At 42.5% G+C, this 19048-nt stretch overlaps 1 pseudogene; it reads right to left on the minus strand.

The window, feature by feature from the left end:
• Window positions 1–10544: 10544 nt before the first annotated feature.
• LOC147421342 (uncharacterized) lies at window positions 10545–16604 on the minus strand (annotated as a pseudogene).
• Between the last annotated feature and the right edge of the window lie 2444 nt (window positions 16605–19048).

Genomic DNA, 19048 nt, shown 5'->3' on the forward strand with positions numbered 1-19048 from the left:
ACCACCACTAAGATAGAAACCAAGAAGGAAGATCTTCATGAGCCACAATGGCCAGGATCCAAGAAGAAGATAGGAACTTATCCAAACCCTACAGAGGAGATCGAGCAAGTCAAGCAATTAAGGAGTTTGGTAGAAGATACCCAAAGGGATCTAGAACCAGCACCTAGGAAGATCCAGATTATAGACACCGTGTTCCCTACGCAACAACAACCTCACCAAGACCATAGACCCTTAGCCATACCTAGTGTCATCCAAGAAGAAAGTGACTTAAAGTCATGGGAAAGTGGGCGTACTCACTTCTTGATGGAAAGAATGTTTACAGAGGGACTACTTGATCCTATCGAAGAAATGGAGATCCCATCTTCCCCACGTGAAGGGACTCAAGGCCAAAAGGTGCCGTTAAACATTGCCAAATTGATGGATTTCATGTCTTCAGAAGTTAGAACCACCATCATGTCTAAACTATATAAAGATCCTGAGCTAGTCTAAGCTCTTCGAGCCTTCCTCAATGGAGAACTAATGTTTGGGCTACCACAATTTGCACAGATGGATGGAGCTGGGGAGATGCCAACAGAGGAGGAACACTTAGATCCACAACCCAACCTAGATGAGAACCTTGTTATAGAAATACCTGTTAACAAGTTGGGACAATACTTTGAGGGTGATGAATCCAATGCGACCATATCAATCACTACTAAGGGATTAACTGTGAAAGGAATCCTTGATGGTGGCGCTGGGGTTAGCATTGTGACTAAAAATTGCTAGGAAGCTATGGGAAGACCTCACCTTACGACCACAACCATAGTAGTGAAGATGCCCAATGGGTCTATTGTTAAACCTATTGGGATGCTAGAAGATCTCAAGATCAAGGTCTTTGGACATAAAATAAGGATTGCCTTCATTGTTATGGATTTCTCCGAGCACACTATGGCATCGGAGATGATCTTAGGACGTCCTTTCATGAGGGAAGCAAAAATGGTGCATGAATGGTCTAAGAACCATGTCTACCTGCAGTTCCAAGATTCTGTTATTTGAGTAGTCGAGCATATCCTCTAGGAAACAGGTTTATAATTGATCATAGAACTGACACCACAGTTCACTTGGCCCCATTGCAGTATTGTTACACGTGTAAAGCGGACAGTGATGTTGGGGAAGATTCTCCTTATATGGATGTACTACCTGGGACGATTGAGTTGGACAATGTGGATTGGGTCCACCTTGCAGCCACCATAGACACTTGGGGAAATAGGGGGACAACCTGGGTAACACCTGAGGGGGATGAAATGCCCGTACCCTTAAATATGCTACAAGCAATGCATATAGCTTCTCACAAGACTCATCCTAATATAATGAAGAAAACATACAAATGGGTCCCTAAATATTCTTTAGCCACCATAGCTAGCGCTAAAAAATAGAAACCTTGTAAGAAACGTACCACTCGCTCCAAAAAAAGTAAGAAAATGTTGCGATGGATTCCTAAACAACTATTGGAAGCCCAAGGCTACTATGAAGGAAATGATCAAATCTGGGTGCCAAAACGTCTTACCTGTCACCTGACCCATGTAAGCCCAATCCTGTAGCTCCAAAACGAATTGACGATCGCGGAAAGAAAAAAATCACAGAATGCTACACACCCGCTCCAGAGCTAGTTTGGGTACCAAAGAAAGAATGATTTGTTCCACCTAGCTCAGGAAGGGGGGAGTCCCATGAAGCTTCTAGCTCCTCATGTAATGCATCCATAGAGGTAAAAGCTTCTCCACAGCCTCCACCTACAATTAGTGGACCTCCATGAAGCTACAAAGCAATCCACACCTCCCACTGTTCAAGAATCACATGATGAACCACTTCAAGTTCAATCTTGGGAGAGTACCTTACCACCCTTGCAACTCGACGAGGCACCTAAGGTAATAGAAAACTACTGGAAAAAATCCTCACCTATTACCAACTGGAACAATTGGTTTCAAAGGGTGACAAGCTCATTTCAAACGGTATGATCTACCCAAGGAAGGGGGGGATGTTTGCTGACAGTCATCATTCACTTACTCCCCTCTCAACCTTCCTCCCTCACCTCTCAATCTCCCAATCTTAGGGAATGTATATATAAAGACTTATACTCACAAAAAACAAAAATAATAAAGAGCAAGAGCAATTAGCAAACAAGTATGCACAATAAAAGTCAAAACATTGACTCAGACCTACACATTCGCATTCGGTACACTCAAACAGAAACCTATGCCATAAAACACCTTTGATCCTCATCACTCGAGTGATGGAGGGTAGGTAGAATTAGTACGATAGGAGTGTTTCTGTTTTAGAGTTGAGTGATTAGCAAAGTTCCTTTTTTCCACGCATGTGCCTCCTAGAGGTATTCTTTGTGTTTCCTCGTGTGTACAGGAACATGTTGCTGTGGTTAGAATTTGGACCTTCATAAAACTTTCTCTCATCCACTTTTTAAATCAAGCGCGATCATCAACACAAACATGTGTTTCTTCTCCATTAGCATTGCCCCTTATATTTTTTGCATCTGTGTTTTTTTGCTTTGATTGTGATTGGTAGCATAATATTTAGTGCCTTTGTTTAGCACCAAACATTAAATTCAATGTAATTTTTTGTCATAATCACTTGTCTAGGCTTAAAAATCAAGCAGTTCGACTAAGCTAGTTTGACCAAGCTAGGCGTTAGAGATCTTCTCTTAATACCATGGGGAATGCCTTCCTAATAATCAATGGTTACTTAGGTTCTTAATCCGATTTAGGCAGCATTGTGTGAAATGTACTAGGGCTTTCTAGTGGGCTTGACCCTATTGACCTTTAGCTTAAGTATTATAAAGGGAGTTTACTAGTGTGATGAGCTTGGGGAGGTGTAACAGTGTTATATGACCCCCCAAAGTTACAAAATTAAAATGCTGAAAATGAACAAACAAAAAATCAAAGTGTCACAATGTAAAATCTTAAGCTGGAAAAGAAACCTCAGCTTGATTTGGTACTTCACTCACATGTATAGCCTATGGTACTAGAGCCCTAGAGGTTCCCAGTGTGGGCGCTTTTCCTTGAAAAGCAAAAAACCCAAGGCATACAAAATAAGCACACACATGAAAATTGAATCATTGTGAAAAGACTTTGGGGGGTCAAAGAAAAGGTAATCAGTCAGGCGATGATTTCATGAGAAATTCCTTTTATCGTAGCTTAACTACAAGATCTTCTAGGTATAGCCTCTAGTCAGCCCTCGAACATGAAATACTTGGCTCTCGCGATTAAATAGCTTAATTGACCAGAGAAAATTAAGAAGCTTACCCATGGTATTAATAGTCGATCTCTAGTGCCTTTCGATCGTTAAATTAGCGACCCCATACTTGTTTAATTCTTTACCTTTACAGATGTTTATGCATTTGATTATATTGCAATTTAATGTTTATTGCTGACAAATGGTTTAAAATTATGTTACCAATCACATTGTCTGCCTACAACTGCATATGATTTTTAATTCTATATGAGAATGCAATTACTGTGCCAATGTTGTTTGATTTTGCAGTGAGGCTAAGGACATTCATCTCAGATGCTCTTCCACCTCGACGAACGAGCTTCAACTTAATAGCTTCAACTTAATAGCTTCCGGGGATGGAATCTACATTAGGAAGGGGGGCATGTTAACCCTCACGCACATTCCTATCACCTACAACGGACGTCGTATTATTTATTTGGTAGAGTCAGGTACCGGGCTTGTCGGTCCAATAGGAAAAGGGTAAGAGTGATCGCCGATGAGAGGCGTACTCTAAAACTGGAACGTATAACATTTGGGTGAGATTGGCTAAGTGTGGGTGCCCAAGTGTGAATGGGGCGAGCTCATATAAAAGTCAACTAAACCTAAAATTCACTCAATCTCTCATTTGTGCAATTGAAGAGTGCTCTTGCTCCATCTTCATCTTCTTCTTCTTATCTCCTTGTGTATGTGTGTATGCGTGAGAGAGAGAGAGAGAGAGAGAGAGAGAGAGAGAGAGAGAGAGAGAGAGAGAGAGAGAGAGAGAGAGAGAGAGAGAGAGAGAGAGTGCGATCGAGCATTGTGATGGCGGCACGGAGGCGGTGAAGCGGTTGAGCGCGGCGTAGCGGCGTCTCCTTCTTCTTCGCGGCGAGGAATCCTCCACGACAGGAAGCGTAGAGCGGTGAGTGACACACCAACGCCATCTTTGAGCTTACTAGTTTAGGCTTGTTGTGTGCTTGGAGCCATTTGTGGCTCGCACACGGTGTATCGGCAAGTTCCTTGCATTGACACGTGCGACATACGCGCACACCTTGAGTACTTTATTAATATTTTCCATGCTAATAAGTACCCCAATAATGTGCGTATCCCAAAGGCACTTTTTTCCCACTGGGTTTTTTCCCTTTGGTCATCCAGGTATTAGACCCTAATTTAGAACCTCATCATTCTACTTCTCTTGTATATACTTTTCATTAAAAAATAGCAGCCTCATCATTATGCTATTACAACGGAGAAATACAACATCATCTCTCACATCAGACTATTCAAACCAATGAAAATGCTGCAGCAAATTGAACCTCATCAACAAATTCAATGACAAATGAAGACAATCAGCCCATCAACAACCAATCAAAAACCTTCCACAGCCTCCACGGACACTTCTCAATAGTTCCCGAGGACGGGCACTAAAATTGGAAGGGGGGAATGTTAACTGAGTCAGAGTCAGTTTAACAGAAGTTGCTAACGATCGAAGACGTACGAATGCACATTGAAGATAAAAGGGAAGAAGCAGTAAAGATTGGAGTTACACATTTTTCACATTTTCCTAAAATGGTCATGTATTGTAAATTCCCGATTTATTTCAAGCCATTGTAATATTGTTAATGTGTTACGAGCCCAATAAGAGTTCCAAGATGTAAAGCATAGGATAATTAGTGTACCTAGGTTGCAGATACAATAAGTGTGGAGCCTTAAAGGTCTTGGGTGCCGAACATTACACATTTTAGACCTTGGCTAAGGTATAAAATCCAACTTTGTAAAGTTTATTATTAAGTTTTGGATAATAGAAACATAGCGTGAACTAACGACGCTCACTCTTTCCTTCTCATGCTTCCTACTTCCTCCCCGGTTGTCACATTGCAGTCACGTTTGTTGCATCGCAACCATCGCAGGTAAGAGCTGTATGCATTGACATAAGCATTTCATGGTAATCCGTAGCTTTTGGCGTCGCCAACCCGTGGCCTAATTTCATCATAAGTAGGAATTTAAGCTTCAAAATCATAAACTAAGCATAGGCGGGTATTGGGACATCATTGCTAAGCATTTAGATGCATTCTGGGTCGAAAGCGACTAGGTCAAAAATCCACTGCTGTTGGTAATTGCGATTTTTGCACTTGACCTAAAGTGAGATTTGAGACCGTAAGCATGTGTGCTTAGGTCTTATAAACATATCCTACAAGTTTCATAACATTTGTATATCGTTTGATGCTGTCACGGTTGTGATTTTTTTGTCGACGTGTGACTAGCTTTTGGTGATTTCAGTCATTTGAGTGTAGCTTGAGTTAGATGCAAGTTGCAACCTCTTGTAGCCTCTATGCACTAGTCGAGTCAGCTTCATCCCATGGATTGACAATTATATTCGTTGTTCTCGCTATGTCTGCAATAAGATAGGAGTGAGGTTAGAGACGCTGTCAGACATTTTTTGGGTGGAAATGAAGTTGCTAATCCATGCTAAAAAGCTTGCTCACTAGCCCCGAGTACATAGATGTACATAATGCTTTGAGTTTTTGGAGTGCTCTTGTAGAATTTATGTACAAAGGCTTGGTTTTGGTCAAGCTGTTGGTTGAGTTTTGGGTTGGTCGAGTTTTCAAAAAAATAGTTTTTAATGAGCATTCCTAGCTGTGCTTGATAGCTTGCAAATCGGACTCTGACATCATGAGTTACACGCACTCGAAGTGGATGGTTTTTCACTTAAACAGTGGCGGTGGATGCACGTGGGAAGACAAAAAGTGGGCCGACTTGATGGTTTTTTTTAGCAATAGTATGTTTAGAAATTTCTGGAGTTAGCCGGGGTAATAAGCTCCAAGCCATGCTTTACGGTGCTATATTTGGTGGTCAGGGTCACCCGCTACGCCTCCGAGAAAATGGCTCAGGTTGGAGGCAAAACAGAAATTTCAGGTTTGGACATCGGGAAGTTGGGGAGAGCATGCCAAGTGGCAATGAATAACCGCACATGGGGGGGGGGGGGGGGGGGGGGGTGGGGGGGGGGGGGGCGCAAATGAAAATTGGAGGGTATAAGGGGGGGAGTGGGTAAACCCCCTAAGGGTGTATCAAAGGAGTTAATATAGCTTCTTGGCCTTGCTTGAGAGGGCTCGCGGGCTTTTGGGAGAGGAGGGGGCACCCAATTTGTGTTCCCATTTCTTGGAAAGTCGCCCTGCCATGTTTTGGTCCCCGGACACTGTCCCCCCCACTTGCCTTGGTCAAAAAGTGGCCGACAGCCCATTTTTAACCTAAAAAAGGCTCAAAATGGACCAATAAAAAGGTGCCCAAACGGGGAAATCAAATTGGTTAAGAGGGAGAGAAAATCCCTTGGGATAAGAGCCAAAAAAATCCCCCTTTAATAGATGTATTTCTCTGCACACCTAGAGACACTTTCCAGAGACCTCCTTTTTGGAGCTTTTTCAAAACCCCCAAACTTCAAATGCTTGTAATTTGCTCATTCTTATCAGAATCAAGCATATGGATTCTCTACGGACATCTACACGAGCCAACCTATACACTCATGTTCTCTAATTATTCTAATTCCAAGTGTGGTTTTTGCTAGCGCTGTTCTTCTTCTCCAAGCTTTATAGGTGTTTAACACAGGTGAATTCGACGGTGCAGCTGTTGTTCTTTCCAACAGTGTGATCGGTGGAAGGCTATAGGGGCATTCGTTTTCATTGTCGTTTGCACTCCACATGATTTTAGTGCCCCCACGGAGGATAAATCCTCATGTGCTCCAATTTTTGCAAAATTTGTCCACTATGCAGGCAAAGAATGTAAAGGGGATGTGGGTCCTTATGGACAACCGCCTATGTATGTGCTATTTGTGGACAGTATTTGAGGCGGTCGTTTAATTTGTATTGCAGACTTTGTTAGGGTCCTGAGGTTTTCTGAATTCAAGCACTGGGGGCCGGGTTACCCAGTGTGAGGTGGATTAGGTACTGGAGCGATCCATCGACATCCCTTGAGTCTTCGACGTCACATGTAAGTGTTTTTGTGGCAATCAAACATGGCAGACGAGTTCCCACAGTTCATGGATTGCCTAATGAAAATGCACAAACGTTTATTGAAAAGTTGGAAGTCAATTGCTTATTGTGAAATATACTAGACCGAGCTATATTGTTGCGGCTGCTGCAATATAGTTTACAGGATGAGGCAAAAGTTTGGTTACGCAATTTTGAGGAGTTGATGCAGGCACAAAACCCAAGGGTGGTTTTGGACTACAATCGTGTGAAGCAAGCTTTCCTGGCACAATACCGATCCATTGAAGCACCTGACAAAGTTTGGCATGAAAGGTTACCCGTTTATGGGATAAATGGGCTCAAGCTTTGGGAAATGAAATTCCGCCGGCCATGTTAAAGAAGAACCGTTTTGTAGCCAATCTCAAGGAAGGTCTGAAGTTCAAAATCGAGCTGAAAAGGCCCGTTACTTTTGAAGAGGCAATCGCGATTTCCAGGGAGAAAGAATGGAAGGCTCAATGACTCCATGAGTACGGCAAGGCGATTCCTGTGCAAGCTAATGGTGGCCAAGGTGAAGAAAATCAGGCAGAGACTGGAGTCCCACCCACTCAAAGGGCTGTAGACCCTGAGAAATTACAATGTAATATGCATGACATGATGAACATGATGCAGGAATTACGGCTCAATGTCCTTGGAGGTGGAGGTGGTCGTGGTCAGGGCCTGGTCGTGGTAGAGGAATGGCCCAGCCATATGAAGCTCAACCTAATGCTAATGCAGGTCGTGGACAGGTGGTTTTGAGCCACGAGGAAGGTTCATTCCAACTTGTTATAATTGTGGGGAACTTGGTCATATCAGCGCTCATTGTCCAGGACCAATAAGGATGGGAGGTGATATGTTTCCACTTCCTCAGCATATTCCTAACAGAGCTAATGATTATGCATTGGATATACGGGGAGATCAAGGTATTGGACAGGAAAATCAAGCCTCAACCTCTGGTGGTCATGTGGGTATTGTGCAGGTAGAAAAGAAATATGCAGATGTGTTGCTAGTAGGCAAAAGAGAGAGGGAAGGCTATGCAGCACCAGGGCCTAGTCAAAAGAAAGGGAAGGAGAAGGAGGGTGAAGATGCGAAATCCAAGAGAAAGATAAAGCCTCGTAGACGATTTGAAGTGGTAGATTTGCCTTTGGGAGAAGGCCAAACAACTTACAGTTTAAAGGAAGACTTGATTGGGAGGAAAGTAGATTGTACTTTTGGACAGTTGATGAATATGGTGCCCAAACTTAAAAGGCAGTGGAAGTCATCAGTGAATCCAGAAAAAGAGTCGAAGCATGGACTGTTATAGAATTGATATTTTATTATCTATTGCAACTGGCAGGTGGAAAAAGCATCAGTAGATAATGGATTATACAGAAGAATATTAGATTTTATGTATATTTGATTATTCAAGTGCTCTTTATGAGCTTTGGCCAATTATGTCCGGCCGGCCAGTTTGTACTCACTTTGACCATTCAAGAATCTATAAATTAAATACGTACAAGAGGGAAATGGTCACTCTTGCACGGGGGGGGATTGCACCCAGTGTCTGCGTTGCTCTTCTCATCTCTCCCCTCTTCTCTCTCGCCGTGCCGACATAGCACTTCGCTCTAGGAGGTTCGCCTGCACGTGCTCTCTCAATCTCTCTCGCTCTTTATCTCTTTCTCTTCGTGTATCTTGCGATTATGTGACCACATGGTTGTGCTAGGTATGCCGATTAGCCTGTTTTATGCTGTTTATTGTGTTATTTCGGGTATTTCACAGGGCAGCCACGCTCCCGTTTGTAGCAGTGGTATCAGAGCGAGGGACTACGCTCTTGGTTAGAATAAGAAATCAAGGATATACATGTTTTGCCTCTCGACAACGTAGATCCTTGCAAATTTTTGTACCAAAGATAAGTGTTATTGCATATTTCTATTTCATGATAATTACATTTGTATTACTCTTTTAAGATGAAGGAGATATTCTTGGTAATCCCTTTTGAATCGGGGATGATAGAAAACGACCATAGAAGGATAGGAAGATTAAAATATTGTATATCATTAAGAAAGCTTAAATACAGTTAACATAGCAATAATTCTTTTTTTTAATGATAGTGTTGGAGATTGTTAATAAAGTAGTGAAGTAGCATGCGATTAGAAAAACTACTTTGGATAGATAGATATATATATACACACATAGGAAAAAGATCAAGGTAAATTGCAACACTAAAAGAAGAAGAAGACACGCTCTTGCAATGAAAATAGATGAAGAATTTTTATAAATAAATAAATAAATAAAAAACCTGTTGATGGCATCCAATACATCGTTGCGGGTAGCCGTCGTCGTCGATTTCAACAGGGGCACCATTGAAACCACAATAGCTCTCTTGTAATAGCCACAGAGGATGAGGGTAGATGCTGCCAGTTTTGGCACTTGCGCAACGTGCAGTATCAACCACTTTTGGACAGCGCCACCCCCCACCCATGCAGTCTGCAAAGGCTCTGTTGCTAGCTCTCTCTCTCTCTCTCTCTCTCTCTCTCTCTCAACCGACACACTGCTAGTTGCAAGACATTATCTCACTGCAGCCATGCAACTCTGATTTTTTTTTAAGGCTGGTAAAACACATTGTGAATCTGTCTCTTTTTCGCTCTCTCCACCACCTCACGGAACTGCCACTCTCTCTCTCTCTCTCTCTCTCTCTCTCTCTCTCTCTCTCTCTCTCTCTCTCTCTCCCTCCCCCATGCACTCGAGCCGTCATCGGCTAGCTCCCATTGCGGCTTGACTCTCTCTTTCTCTCATAGTTGCCCCCCCCCCCCCCCCCACACACACACACTACCATGCGAGTTCTCGATATTTTTCTCTCTCCCTCTCGTCACTTAACAACTTCCAGTGATTGGCTACGCCCACCACCCAACTGCCATGCAGTACTCACCACCTTGCGGCTGGTGTCGCATGACCACTCACTGTCTCTTTTGCGAATGGCGGCCACATGCTCTCACAAATAAGAGCCACACACACACACACACACACACCAACTTAGTTGAACTCTCTCTCTCTCTCTCTCTCTCTTTCTCTCTCTCTAACACACACTTTCTCTCTTTAGCTGGCAGCCACACCAGCGGCTACACACACACACACTCAAGCTGGAGACTTTTGTTTTTTTAGGGTATAATTTTTCAAATAGACCGCTGTTTGTGAGAGCTTTTCCCATCTCAGAAAAGCAATGCCAATTTCACCTTCGATATCTGCTGCTTTCAGCGCTGCTTCATCTCCAGAAAAACTGATTGAAAACTCCTAAGGCCCTCTTACACAACATTATAGCCCCTCAAAATATTATAGAACTGCTTCAGCATTCTGACCTCCTTCTTGGAAAGCTTCAGTTGCTTGAATGTGCAAGGCTTGGATCATCTCGAGCGACTAGTCTTTCCTTCAACTTGACATACGTGACAAAATAAGGGAGTGCTTCTTCAACCTGTCGTCCAAGAGACATTTGAACTGCATCTAATCAAAACAGATTGGCTTGCAAACTTTAACGACGGGCAGTCTTCTCTAAGTGCTGTATAAATTAGTTCGAGGTGTTCTACTTGCTTCAAAGACTTCTGAAACTCGCCTTTATTGGATGCTGCTATTTCATACAGGCAACGGTATCCTGTAAACTTTGCGATTGTATCTTAATTTGATGCGTCTGAGTATTTCAAATCCTTTTTGTACATATAACAAAGGCTTTGCTGACTCCTTGCGCCACTCTGCTAGTGTGGCACATGTTTCACCTATTCTCTATTATTCTTCAAGAGTAGCAGATGAGCGAGCAAAGTCTCAAGTGTTTGCAAGGTTTTTGGGTCTGCATCCTTGTCAGAAGCTAGCTTTAGTTTATTTACTATATCCTTGAATGCTTGCAAAGCCTCTTCAGTTTTGGAACAAGCATCTTGAGCCTCACCAAAGGGTTTTCCCATTGGCTTTGGAGTGAGCTATTTCATGTGGACTTTTTGGATGTGAAGCAACCAAGGCATTTGGCTTGGATAGCACGTGTTTTTCTAGACCGTGGACGTAGAAGCATCGGTAACTGCTGGTGTGGGTACCAAGCTTGTATATGCTGTGAGTGCCGAGGTACCCCAACGAGGCTGCCATAATGGTCTGGAAATGTGTGGGCTTTGAAAAGGCACGATCGCCCATCCTGTAATCCTAGAAAACTACGAAGCTCTTCTTGTTCGTTCATGGTCTCCTTGCGCCTTACGCGCTTCTGAGCAGACTTGAAGAGCTATAACATCCGCAAACCACTAGTAGTTTTTTGCTCAATGAATTAAGGCAAACTATATGAATAGCGTGCTAAGATAGAATTGTTTTCAATACTCATGAAAAATTTAATTGCTTCTTGTCTGAGAAGCATAAACTATGATCAATATAAATTTCACAACTTTGTAGTGCGCATAAAGTTTGGATCCTACAACATTGTATAAGAGCAAGTTGTGAAGGAAGTATGCAAAAATTATTGACAAGAGCAGTATCAATTTTACAAAGTTTGCAAAATAAAAATAAAAATTGGACAATTTCAAAAAAATAAAAATAAAAATAAATCCTTTGTATATATACATTCTCTTAAAGCGGGTGTGATTAACTGTTGACCGTTGGGTCAACAACACAACATAACTCAAGTTTCGTACCAAAGTCTTATCTTTTGCAAGTTATGAAATGCTGCGGATTATGGCTATAAACATCATTTGTAATGAGTAGTTATTCTAGTTTCAGAAGCCGGGGTGCAATGGCACTTCAAGATTGTAAATACAAAGCCATTTGACCCTTTCAACCCCATATTTGGTTAAACCTAAGGTAGCCTTAGTATATAAGGTACCTAGGTCATTTTGTAAGGGGAGACTTTAATCATAATCAAAACTTTAGCGCTGCCGTCTACTGTGTGTGAGAGAGAAAGAGAGTGAGCGTGAGCTTTATCCTCTAGCTACGCCCGGTTTGCTCAACACATTGGAGATCCGACTGCACCATTGCTGTAGGCTCGAGGAGTGCTACACGACAACGCCAAGCATTCCATGTGAGACAAAGCGCACACGTCGACGCATCTACGAGCTATTTGTGGCCGTAAGTGTATCAAACGATGTCTGTTTTTTGCGTGCTAGTAGTCTATAGAATCGCGGTGACATAAGCTACGCATAGGTACTCATAAATTTCAGTTTCAGGCACTTTCAAAAATTTGCTCTGTCATCCTACGCGTTTTCCGCAGATGGGTTTAGAGTGAGGGTTTTGAGTGTAGAAGCATAGGGACAAGTGTATCCTAGTGAGGGGATGGTGTTCCTTAAGTTTCGTACGAATCTGGCATGATTAGGTGAGTTACCTTCCGTATGTGTGTATGTGGCTAGGTGGTGTAGTTGAGAGCAGTGAGGTTCTTGATTGTGGTTTAGTTGGCCTTCCAGAGTGTTGTATGTGTAGGATGGTCTCAGCCTGACAAGCTAAAGAGATTTCCTCCGTGTGCCTATCGTGTCATCTATGTCCTCGATTGACATTATGTTGATCTAGGTAGTGTTTGCATGCACTTCATGGGTGTGTGAGTCGCTCCCGCACCTTAAGGAGAGTCTGTGGTTCAAATTTGGGGCAATTCTGAGCAGTTAGACATCCTACGCGTAGGATGTCTAAGGCATGATTTAGAGGCCAAATTCAAACTGTGGACATAGTAGGGTGTTGTATAGCCTTAGGCAAGCCTCCTAGTCAATTTTGGTCCAATTTGGAGTTGATTTGATTAGTGAATTCATCAAAACGGACATCAGGATTTTGGAACAGATTCTTGATCATTTGACCAACCTATAGGTGTCAGAATCAAAAAGTAAAAATAGATGTGAGTTTAGCAAATCAAGGGGAAGCTACAGTGCAAGTTTGAGCTGAAATAGAGCAAAAAGACATCCTACGCGTAGGATGTCTCCTGGGTCATAAAGTGACCAAAATTCTACTATAGCCATATAGGGAGGTTCTAAATGTCTCAAGGATTCCAGAACTTTTTTTCAAAAGTGAATTTGGACCTTGTTTGGCCTATTTACCAAGCAAAGACAAGAATTGTCAGACATCTACTCTTGGAGTGCACTAGAAGCTCTTGCAGTCTAAATCTTGACCTATTGGCATCCAAATTCAATTTTGAGTATACCATTGGGTTGTTGAGCACTAGGAGAATCTTGGGATCAAGTTTGGACAAAATATGAGCAGTTAGACATCCTACGCGTAGGATGTCTCCAGCTTGATTTAGAACTCCAAACCAACCTATGAGCACACCATTGTGATCAGCACATCAAGGAGAAGCTGGGGTAAAAATTTCAAGTCATTCTGAGCAAAAAGACATCCTATGCGTAGGATGTCTCAAGGCCATTTTTAGGTCCAAATAAAATTCTGAGCAAACCATTGTGTTGCTGGACTCAAGGGGAGTCTCTGGACCAAACTTTATTAAATTCTGAGCATATAGACATCCTACGCGTAGGATGTCTCTAGGCCAGTGTTAGGGTCCAACTGTACTTTTGACCATACAAGAGTGTCCACAGTGTCACAGAGATCCCAAATCTTCTTTTAAAATTGAATTTGGACTCATTTTGACCAATCTAAACTGCATTTCACTATTTTGGCCATAACTTTCACAAACGGTATCGGATCGGAAAAGTTTTTATATCAAAACGTAGCCTGAGAGCAGCTCTACAGATCTTAGGGCAAAAATTTGAAAATAAACGTCATTTGAGGCCTCAAAATACATCCGCAAGTTAGGGGTGCCTAAAAGCGACAATTTGCGAGAATTGTGACGAAACAGTTGCGGTTTTGGACATAGTTTCGACTTTTCCCTAACCAAAGCACTTGAACACAGTGGACTAAGTCTACTTGAACCAAGCAAAAGCTCTTAAGCCAAGAAATCATGTCTACCGTCGATTCAAACGCAGCTTACACAAGCTTGGAGATCTCGACGATAGAGGAATATCCTCCCACAATGGATCTTCCAAACTTGCAATTGATAAAGATCCATCTTGCTGAGAGAGTTCAGATGATTGGTCATGAGAGTGAAGGACTATATAGATACATTGACGACAATGAGATCAATTTTTATAGGTGCTCAGATCCATACCTAGAAGAGATAACGGATTACAAGCTCTTATATGTCTACACATACAGAGTCGACTGTCAATGGAGATCTATAGTTGTCGACAAGTATGGACGAGAATACAGAGTTGTAGAAAGCACAAATCCACAGACTGTACTAGAAAGAGGTAGATATTTGGTCAATGAAGGACCACAAATGCCTCCACCAAACACGAGAATTCCTATAGGAATTCCAAAAAGAGAGCCACCAGGATTCCCTTCAAGAGCGATAACGAGAGAAGAATTGGGAGAGTCTCTGGTTAGACTTGTAGACAATCAACGAGTTAGACCATCCCAAGTCCAGAAATGGGTAAACATAAAATACTCCGGAGATAAAGATCCGAGAGATCACGTAACTGCTTTTAGAAGAGTGATTAGAGCAGAGGAAGTTTCAGATTTTGCGACACAGTTTGTGGGATTTGGATTGACTCTAGAAGATGATGCAGCTACATGGTTCGACTCGGTGGAAAAATGGGATTTTGAGACCCTAGATGAGCTGTTTGAGGAGTGTATTGAAGGATTCTCGCCAAAAGGCATTGCGCACAACACGGTCTCGCAAATCCATAGATTCAAACAGAAAGAGAATGAATCAGTATGCAAAGCATCATTACGGCTCAAGAGATATGTTAAGCTCTATCCGAGAGCGGAATTACCTACGCAAGCACGACTGATGTTGATCTTTATCCAAGGAATGAGACATGCGGGCTTTAGAAGGATCTGCATATGATAAGGAGGATGACGCTAAACGAGTTGATCAAAGAAGCTCTTTATCAAGTGGATAACTGTGAGGCATACAAAGAAAAGGACTTAAAGAGTCAAGGAGATGATACATCCTCTCAGCACAGTGTGTCACAGATAAGTGAGTCCATTGCCAAGCCAACGACACCTATTGATCAAGAAAAGCTTATCAACGACTTGGTCAAGAGGTTGATTCCTCTTGTAAGGTCTGATTTGGGAGAGCTGAAGTGGTGTGAAATTGAGAGAAAATGGACGAACCATACGAGGGAAGAGTGCTATTATAGCATGGAAAATGCTAGGGAGAGGTATGTACAACCTGTTCCAGAAGCACCTACTCCACCTAGATACATTATGGGGAATGTGCCAGGACCAGTAGGAGTTTTAAGGCCACAGCTTGTCTTAGGACAACAACCTTCGCTGCCAGGTGCTAGAATGCCGGTAGACATGAGATACATGCCAATGATGGAAGCATCAAATAAACCAACGCCAGTACCAGCTACAATGTGGTATAGCAACCAAAGTGAGTACTACCCTTCGGAGCAACAAAATGTGAGAGAAACACATGGAGTGGTGAGGCCGGTACAACCTCCACCTCCTGGGTTTCAGTCGAAAGAAAGAAGGTATGAAATGGACGAAAGGACATTGCGATTCATTGCAAATAGCGGCCTATCTAGGTCAAAGCTTGCTTATAGCCAAGAGGAAATGCTAAAAGAATCTCCTCAACCAGAGACAGATTGTCACAAAAGTCATGACAACCACTTGGTCAAACAATGTCCTCATACGGAGATCACTGAAGTAAATGCTTATTGTCTTGAGTGTGGCATCACTCACTTGATCCCCGATTTCCCGAAAAACCCAAACCAAATCAAGAAAATAATGACAAATGTATTAGGGATTGTTCAGCTACCTAGTAGCTCAGAAAATGAATATGTCGTACCAGTTCAAGTGGTTACGAGAGCACAAGCTCAAAAGAAAGCTGATGAGAATCCAGAGACAAAGAACACAGAAAGTGACACGAGTCCAAAGACAGATGATGGACCAAAGACAGACGCACCTAGTCAGAAAACCAAGAGCAAACGAAATAGTTGGAAAGCTAGAAAGACTAGGATGAAAGCACGCAGGGAACAAGAGCAAAAATCCCTAGCTGAGAAGCTTACCGAAGCTGAGGAGAAGATAAAACAACATGAGGAAAAGGAGGCACCTTCTCTTACACAGATGGTTAAACCTCTAGAAGAACCATCCATGGATGAGAAACCGAGAAGTGCTAGTTCAGGAGGATCTGTGTTGGCAGAGAAGGTTAATGAGACATTAGATGCCCTCTTGAAAGCCTATGATGTGAGGCTCAAAAACAACCAAACCCAAGAACACAGGTGGATGACAGATCCCTATGCGGAACTAGAAAAGCAAAGGTTTGAAATGTGCCAGAAAATGATTCAAACAGCCCAAGATTTACTAGAACCACCAGTTGCAAAACCTGAGGATTGATCCATGTCCTGCCTACACAAGTAATCCTACCAAACCAGGAACTAAAAGAGCCATATTCTAGTTATGAGCACATACCAAACCTCAAAGACCCAGCATTAGAACCAAGGATAGTACTGAATACCACGAATAACTCTTCCGAGGGATTTCACCAAGCTATACCTGAGGATTGTAAAGAGATAGATGGTCTTGACGAATTGTGGAAACAAGTCAGAGAGGCCAATGAAGCCGATGACCTAAGAAGACGAGTAGACAAGACTGGTGATGAACGAGGAGTGTTTCTACCACCAATAGAGGAATTTGAGACTGGAACTCAAATGAATCTAGATGTGTGATCGTATTGGGGCGATAAAGGATCTGTACAATCTATGGATAGTCAACCCCATTCGCTAAGAACACTACCGTCCTACATGGGAGAGTACGAGACCAAGTCAGATGTGGTTGAAGTCCCATAACAGAGATTGTCTCCCAACAAGGCCATCGATTCAAAGGGGCTAGTACATATTCTATCTACCCCAGTCACCTGTATAATAATGTTAGCCGAGTTGCTCAGAATAAGACCAAACATGTGGGCTAATGTGTGTAAATTTCTAGAGAAATTTGGTGTAAAAACCCCAATGACTCAAATCGAGGAAGGCATCAAAGAGCTTGAAATGCCTCAACTAAATACTAGGCCAGTGCCATTAAACAAGGTAGGCGAGTATTACGAGGGAGAAGATGGAAACACCACCCTTCCTGTGGAATTCAATGGTGTAAAAACCATGGCAATCCTTGACAGTGGAGCTGGTGTGGCCATTGCAACCAAAGAGGTTTGGAAAAAATGGGAAAAACCTGCCTTGATATCCACACGAATGACCCTGTAGCTTGCAGACGGACACAAGGAAAAGCCCCTAGGACTGCTAGAAAAAGTACTTGTTACTTCTTGTGGCATTGAATATGAACACACTTTTGTTGTTGTTGACTTTGGCAAGAAAAAAAACTATGACATCATTCTGGGAAGACCATTCATGCGACAATTGAAAATGGTCCATGATTGGGGTTATGACCATATATACCTGAGACATATGGAAACCATAACAAAGATAAACTTGAGGGACCATAGCTATAGGGTTGAGGAGTTTGATTCCGCCACAATAGCAGGATCAGAACTTCCTGCTTGGTTAGGTAAGCCTAAAGAACTGTGGATGTGTGGAGCTTCACAATGTGGTAGCTTGAAACGTGAGGAATGTATCCTAGAGCGGGTTATAGAGGATAGGGACTATATCCCAGAACCATTTCCTGAAGAAGAGTTAGAGCCTTTTGGATGGGAACACATCTTGGCTACTCTGGACGTGTGCGCCGTGGAGGATGCTCCCACAACAAAGTTCTGTGATGAAAATGGCTATGATGTCGTTCCTTATTTTGCAGTGAGTGTAATCCAAGAAAATGAAGAGAACCAGACATCAACAAGCTCTTGACATAAGGAGCAAACAAAGAAATGTGGAGAATCAAAAGATGAAGAAGACGACAAGTTCTATGACTCTGTAGAACACTTTGAGCTTCAAGAAGATCAACGACCCGGGAATCAATGTCATCGCTACACGAATAACGTGCATCAAAAGTGGATTCCAAAGTCCTCGGTGAAAACACAACCACCACAAGAATCCTCATACATGGCTCCTAATAAGGATGCAAAGACTCAGCTAGGAGGAATACGACCAGAGCAACGAGCTAACAATGCTCTAATCAATGGGCTAGAAAAGTCCTCCAAGAAAATACCACCCACGAGCAAACAGACAGTAACTTTCCACTACCAGCCAAAAAATCAAGGGAAAGTACAAGAAGTCAACCTTGCTGAGGATAGTAGCGATAGTGATGAATCTTACGACATCCCCTATCATCAACTCAGGCCATCACTATCACCAACCCCTTCAGCAACAACCATGACAGGTCAAAAGAACAGGAAAACAAGTCAAAGCCAAAAAGCTCGACAAATCTGGATACCAAAAAGCCAGATCGGCCAAAAATAGATATGGATCAAGAAGACAAAGATCTCTAATGACAAATCACAAGATCCAACACCAAAACAAAAACAAGGAAAGCGTGCACGAACGGGTAAGAATATCACAAAGTCGCAAGCTTTCACAACTCAGGTTTGGGCTCCAAAGAAGTTGATTCAAGCACAAAAAAGTCAGGAACTCATTTGGATTCCAAAACAACCATAGTATCAACTTTCCAAACCTAAATCCCGTCCCCAACCAAGCGTACAAGGGCTGAAGCAAAGACCACTGTCGACTCACACAACAAAAAGGTGGATCCCAAAGAAGTCTCTTCAAACACAAACGAAGCACGGGAAAGTATGGGTTCCCAAACGAGCATCAACAACAAAACAGCCAATAATCGCAAAGAAATGGGTCCCAAAGAAGAACAACAAAAATGCTGTCAGTGCATCGCCACTTGAATTCTTACAATTCTTCCTACGATTACAGTATAGTTAGAAGAGAGCAAGTCGCTTTAATCAA

This window comes from Adiantum capillus-veneris, chromosome 28, assembly GCF_014529385.1.
Source record: "Adiantum capillus-veneris isolate H3 chromosome 28, ASM1452938v2, whole genome shotgun sequence".
Classification (NCBI taxonomy): domain Eukaryota; kingdom Viridiplantae; phylum Streptophyta; class Polypodiopsida; order Polypodiales; family Pteridaceae; genus Adiantum; species Adiantum capillus-veneris.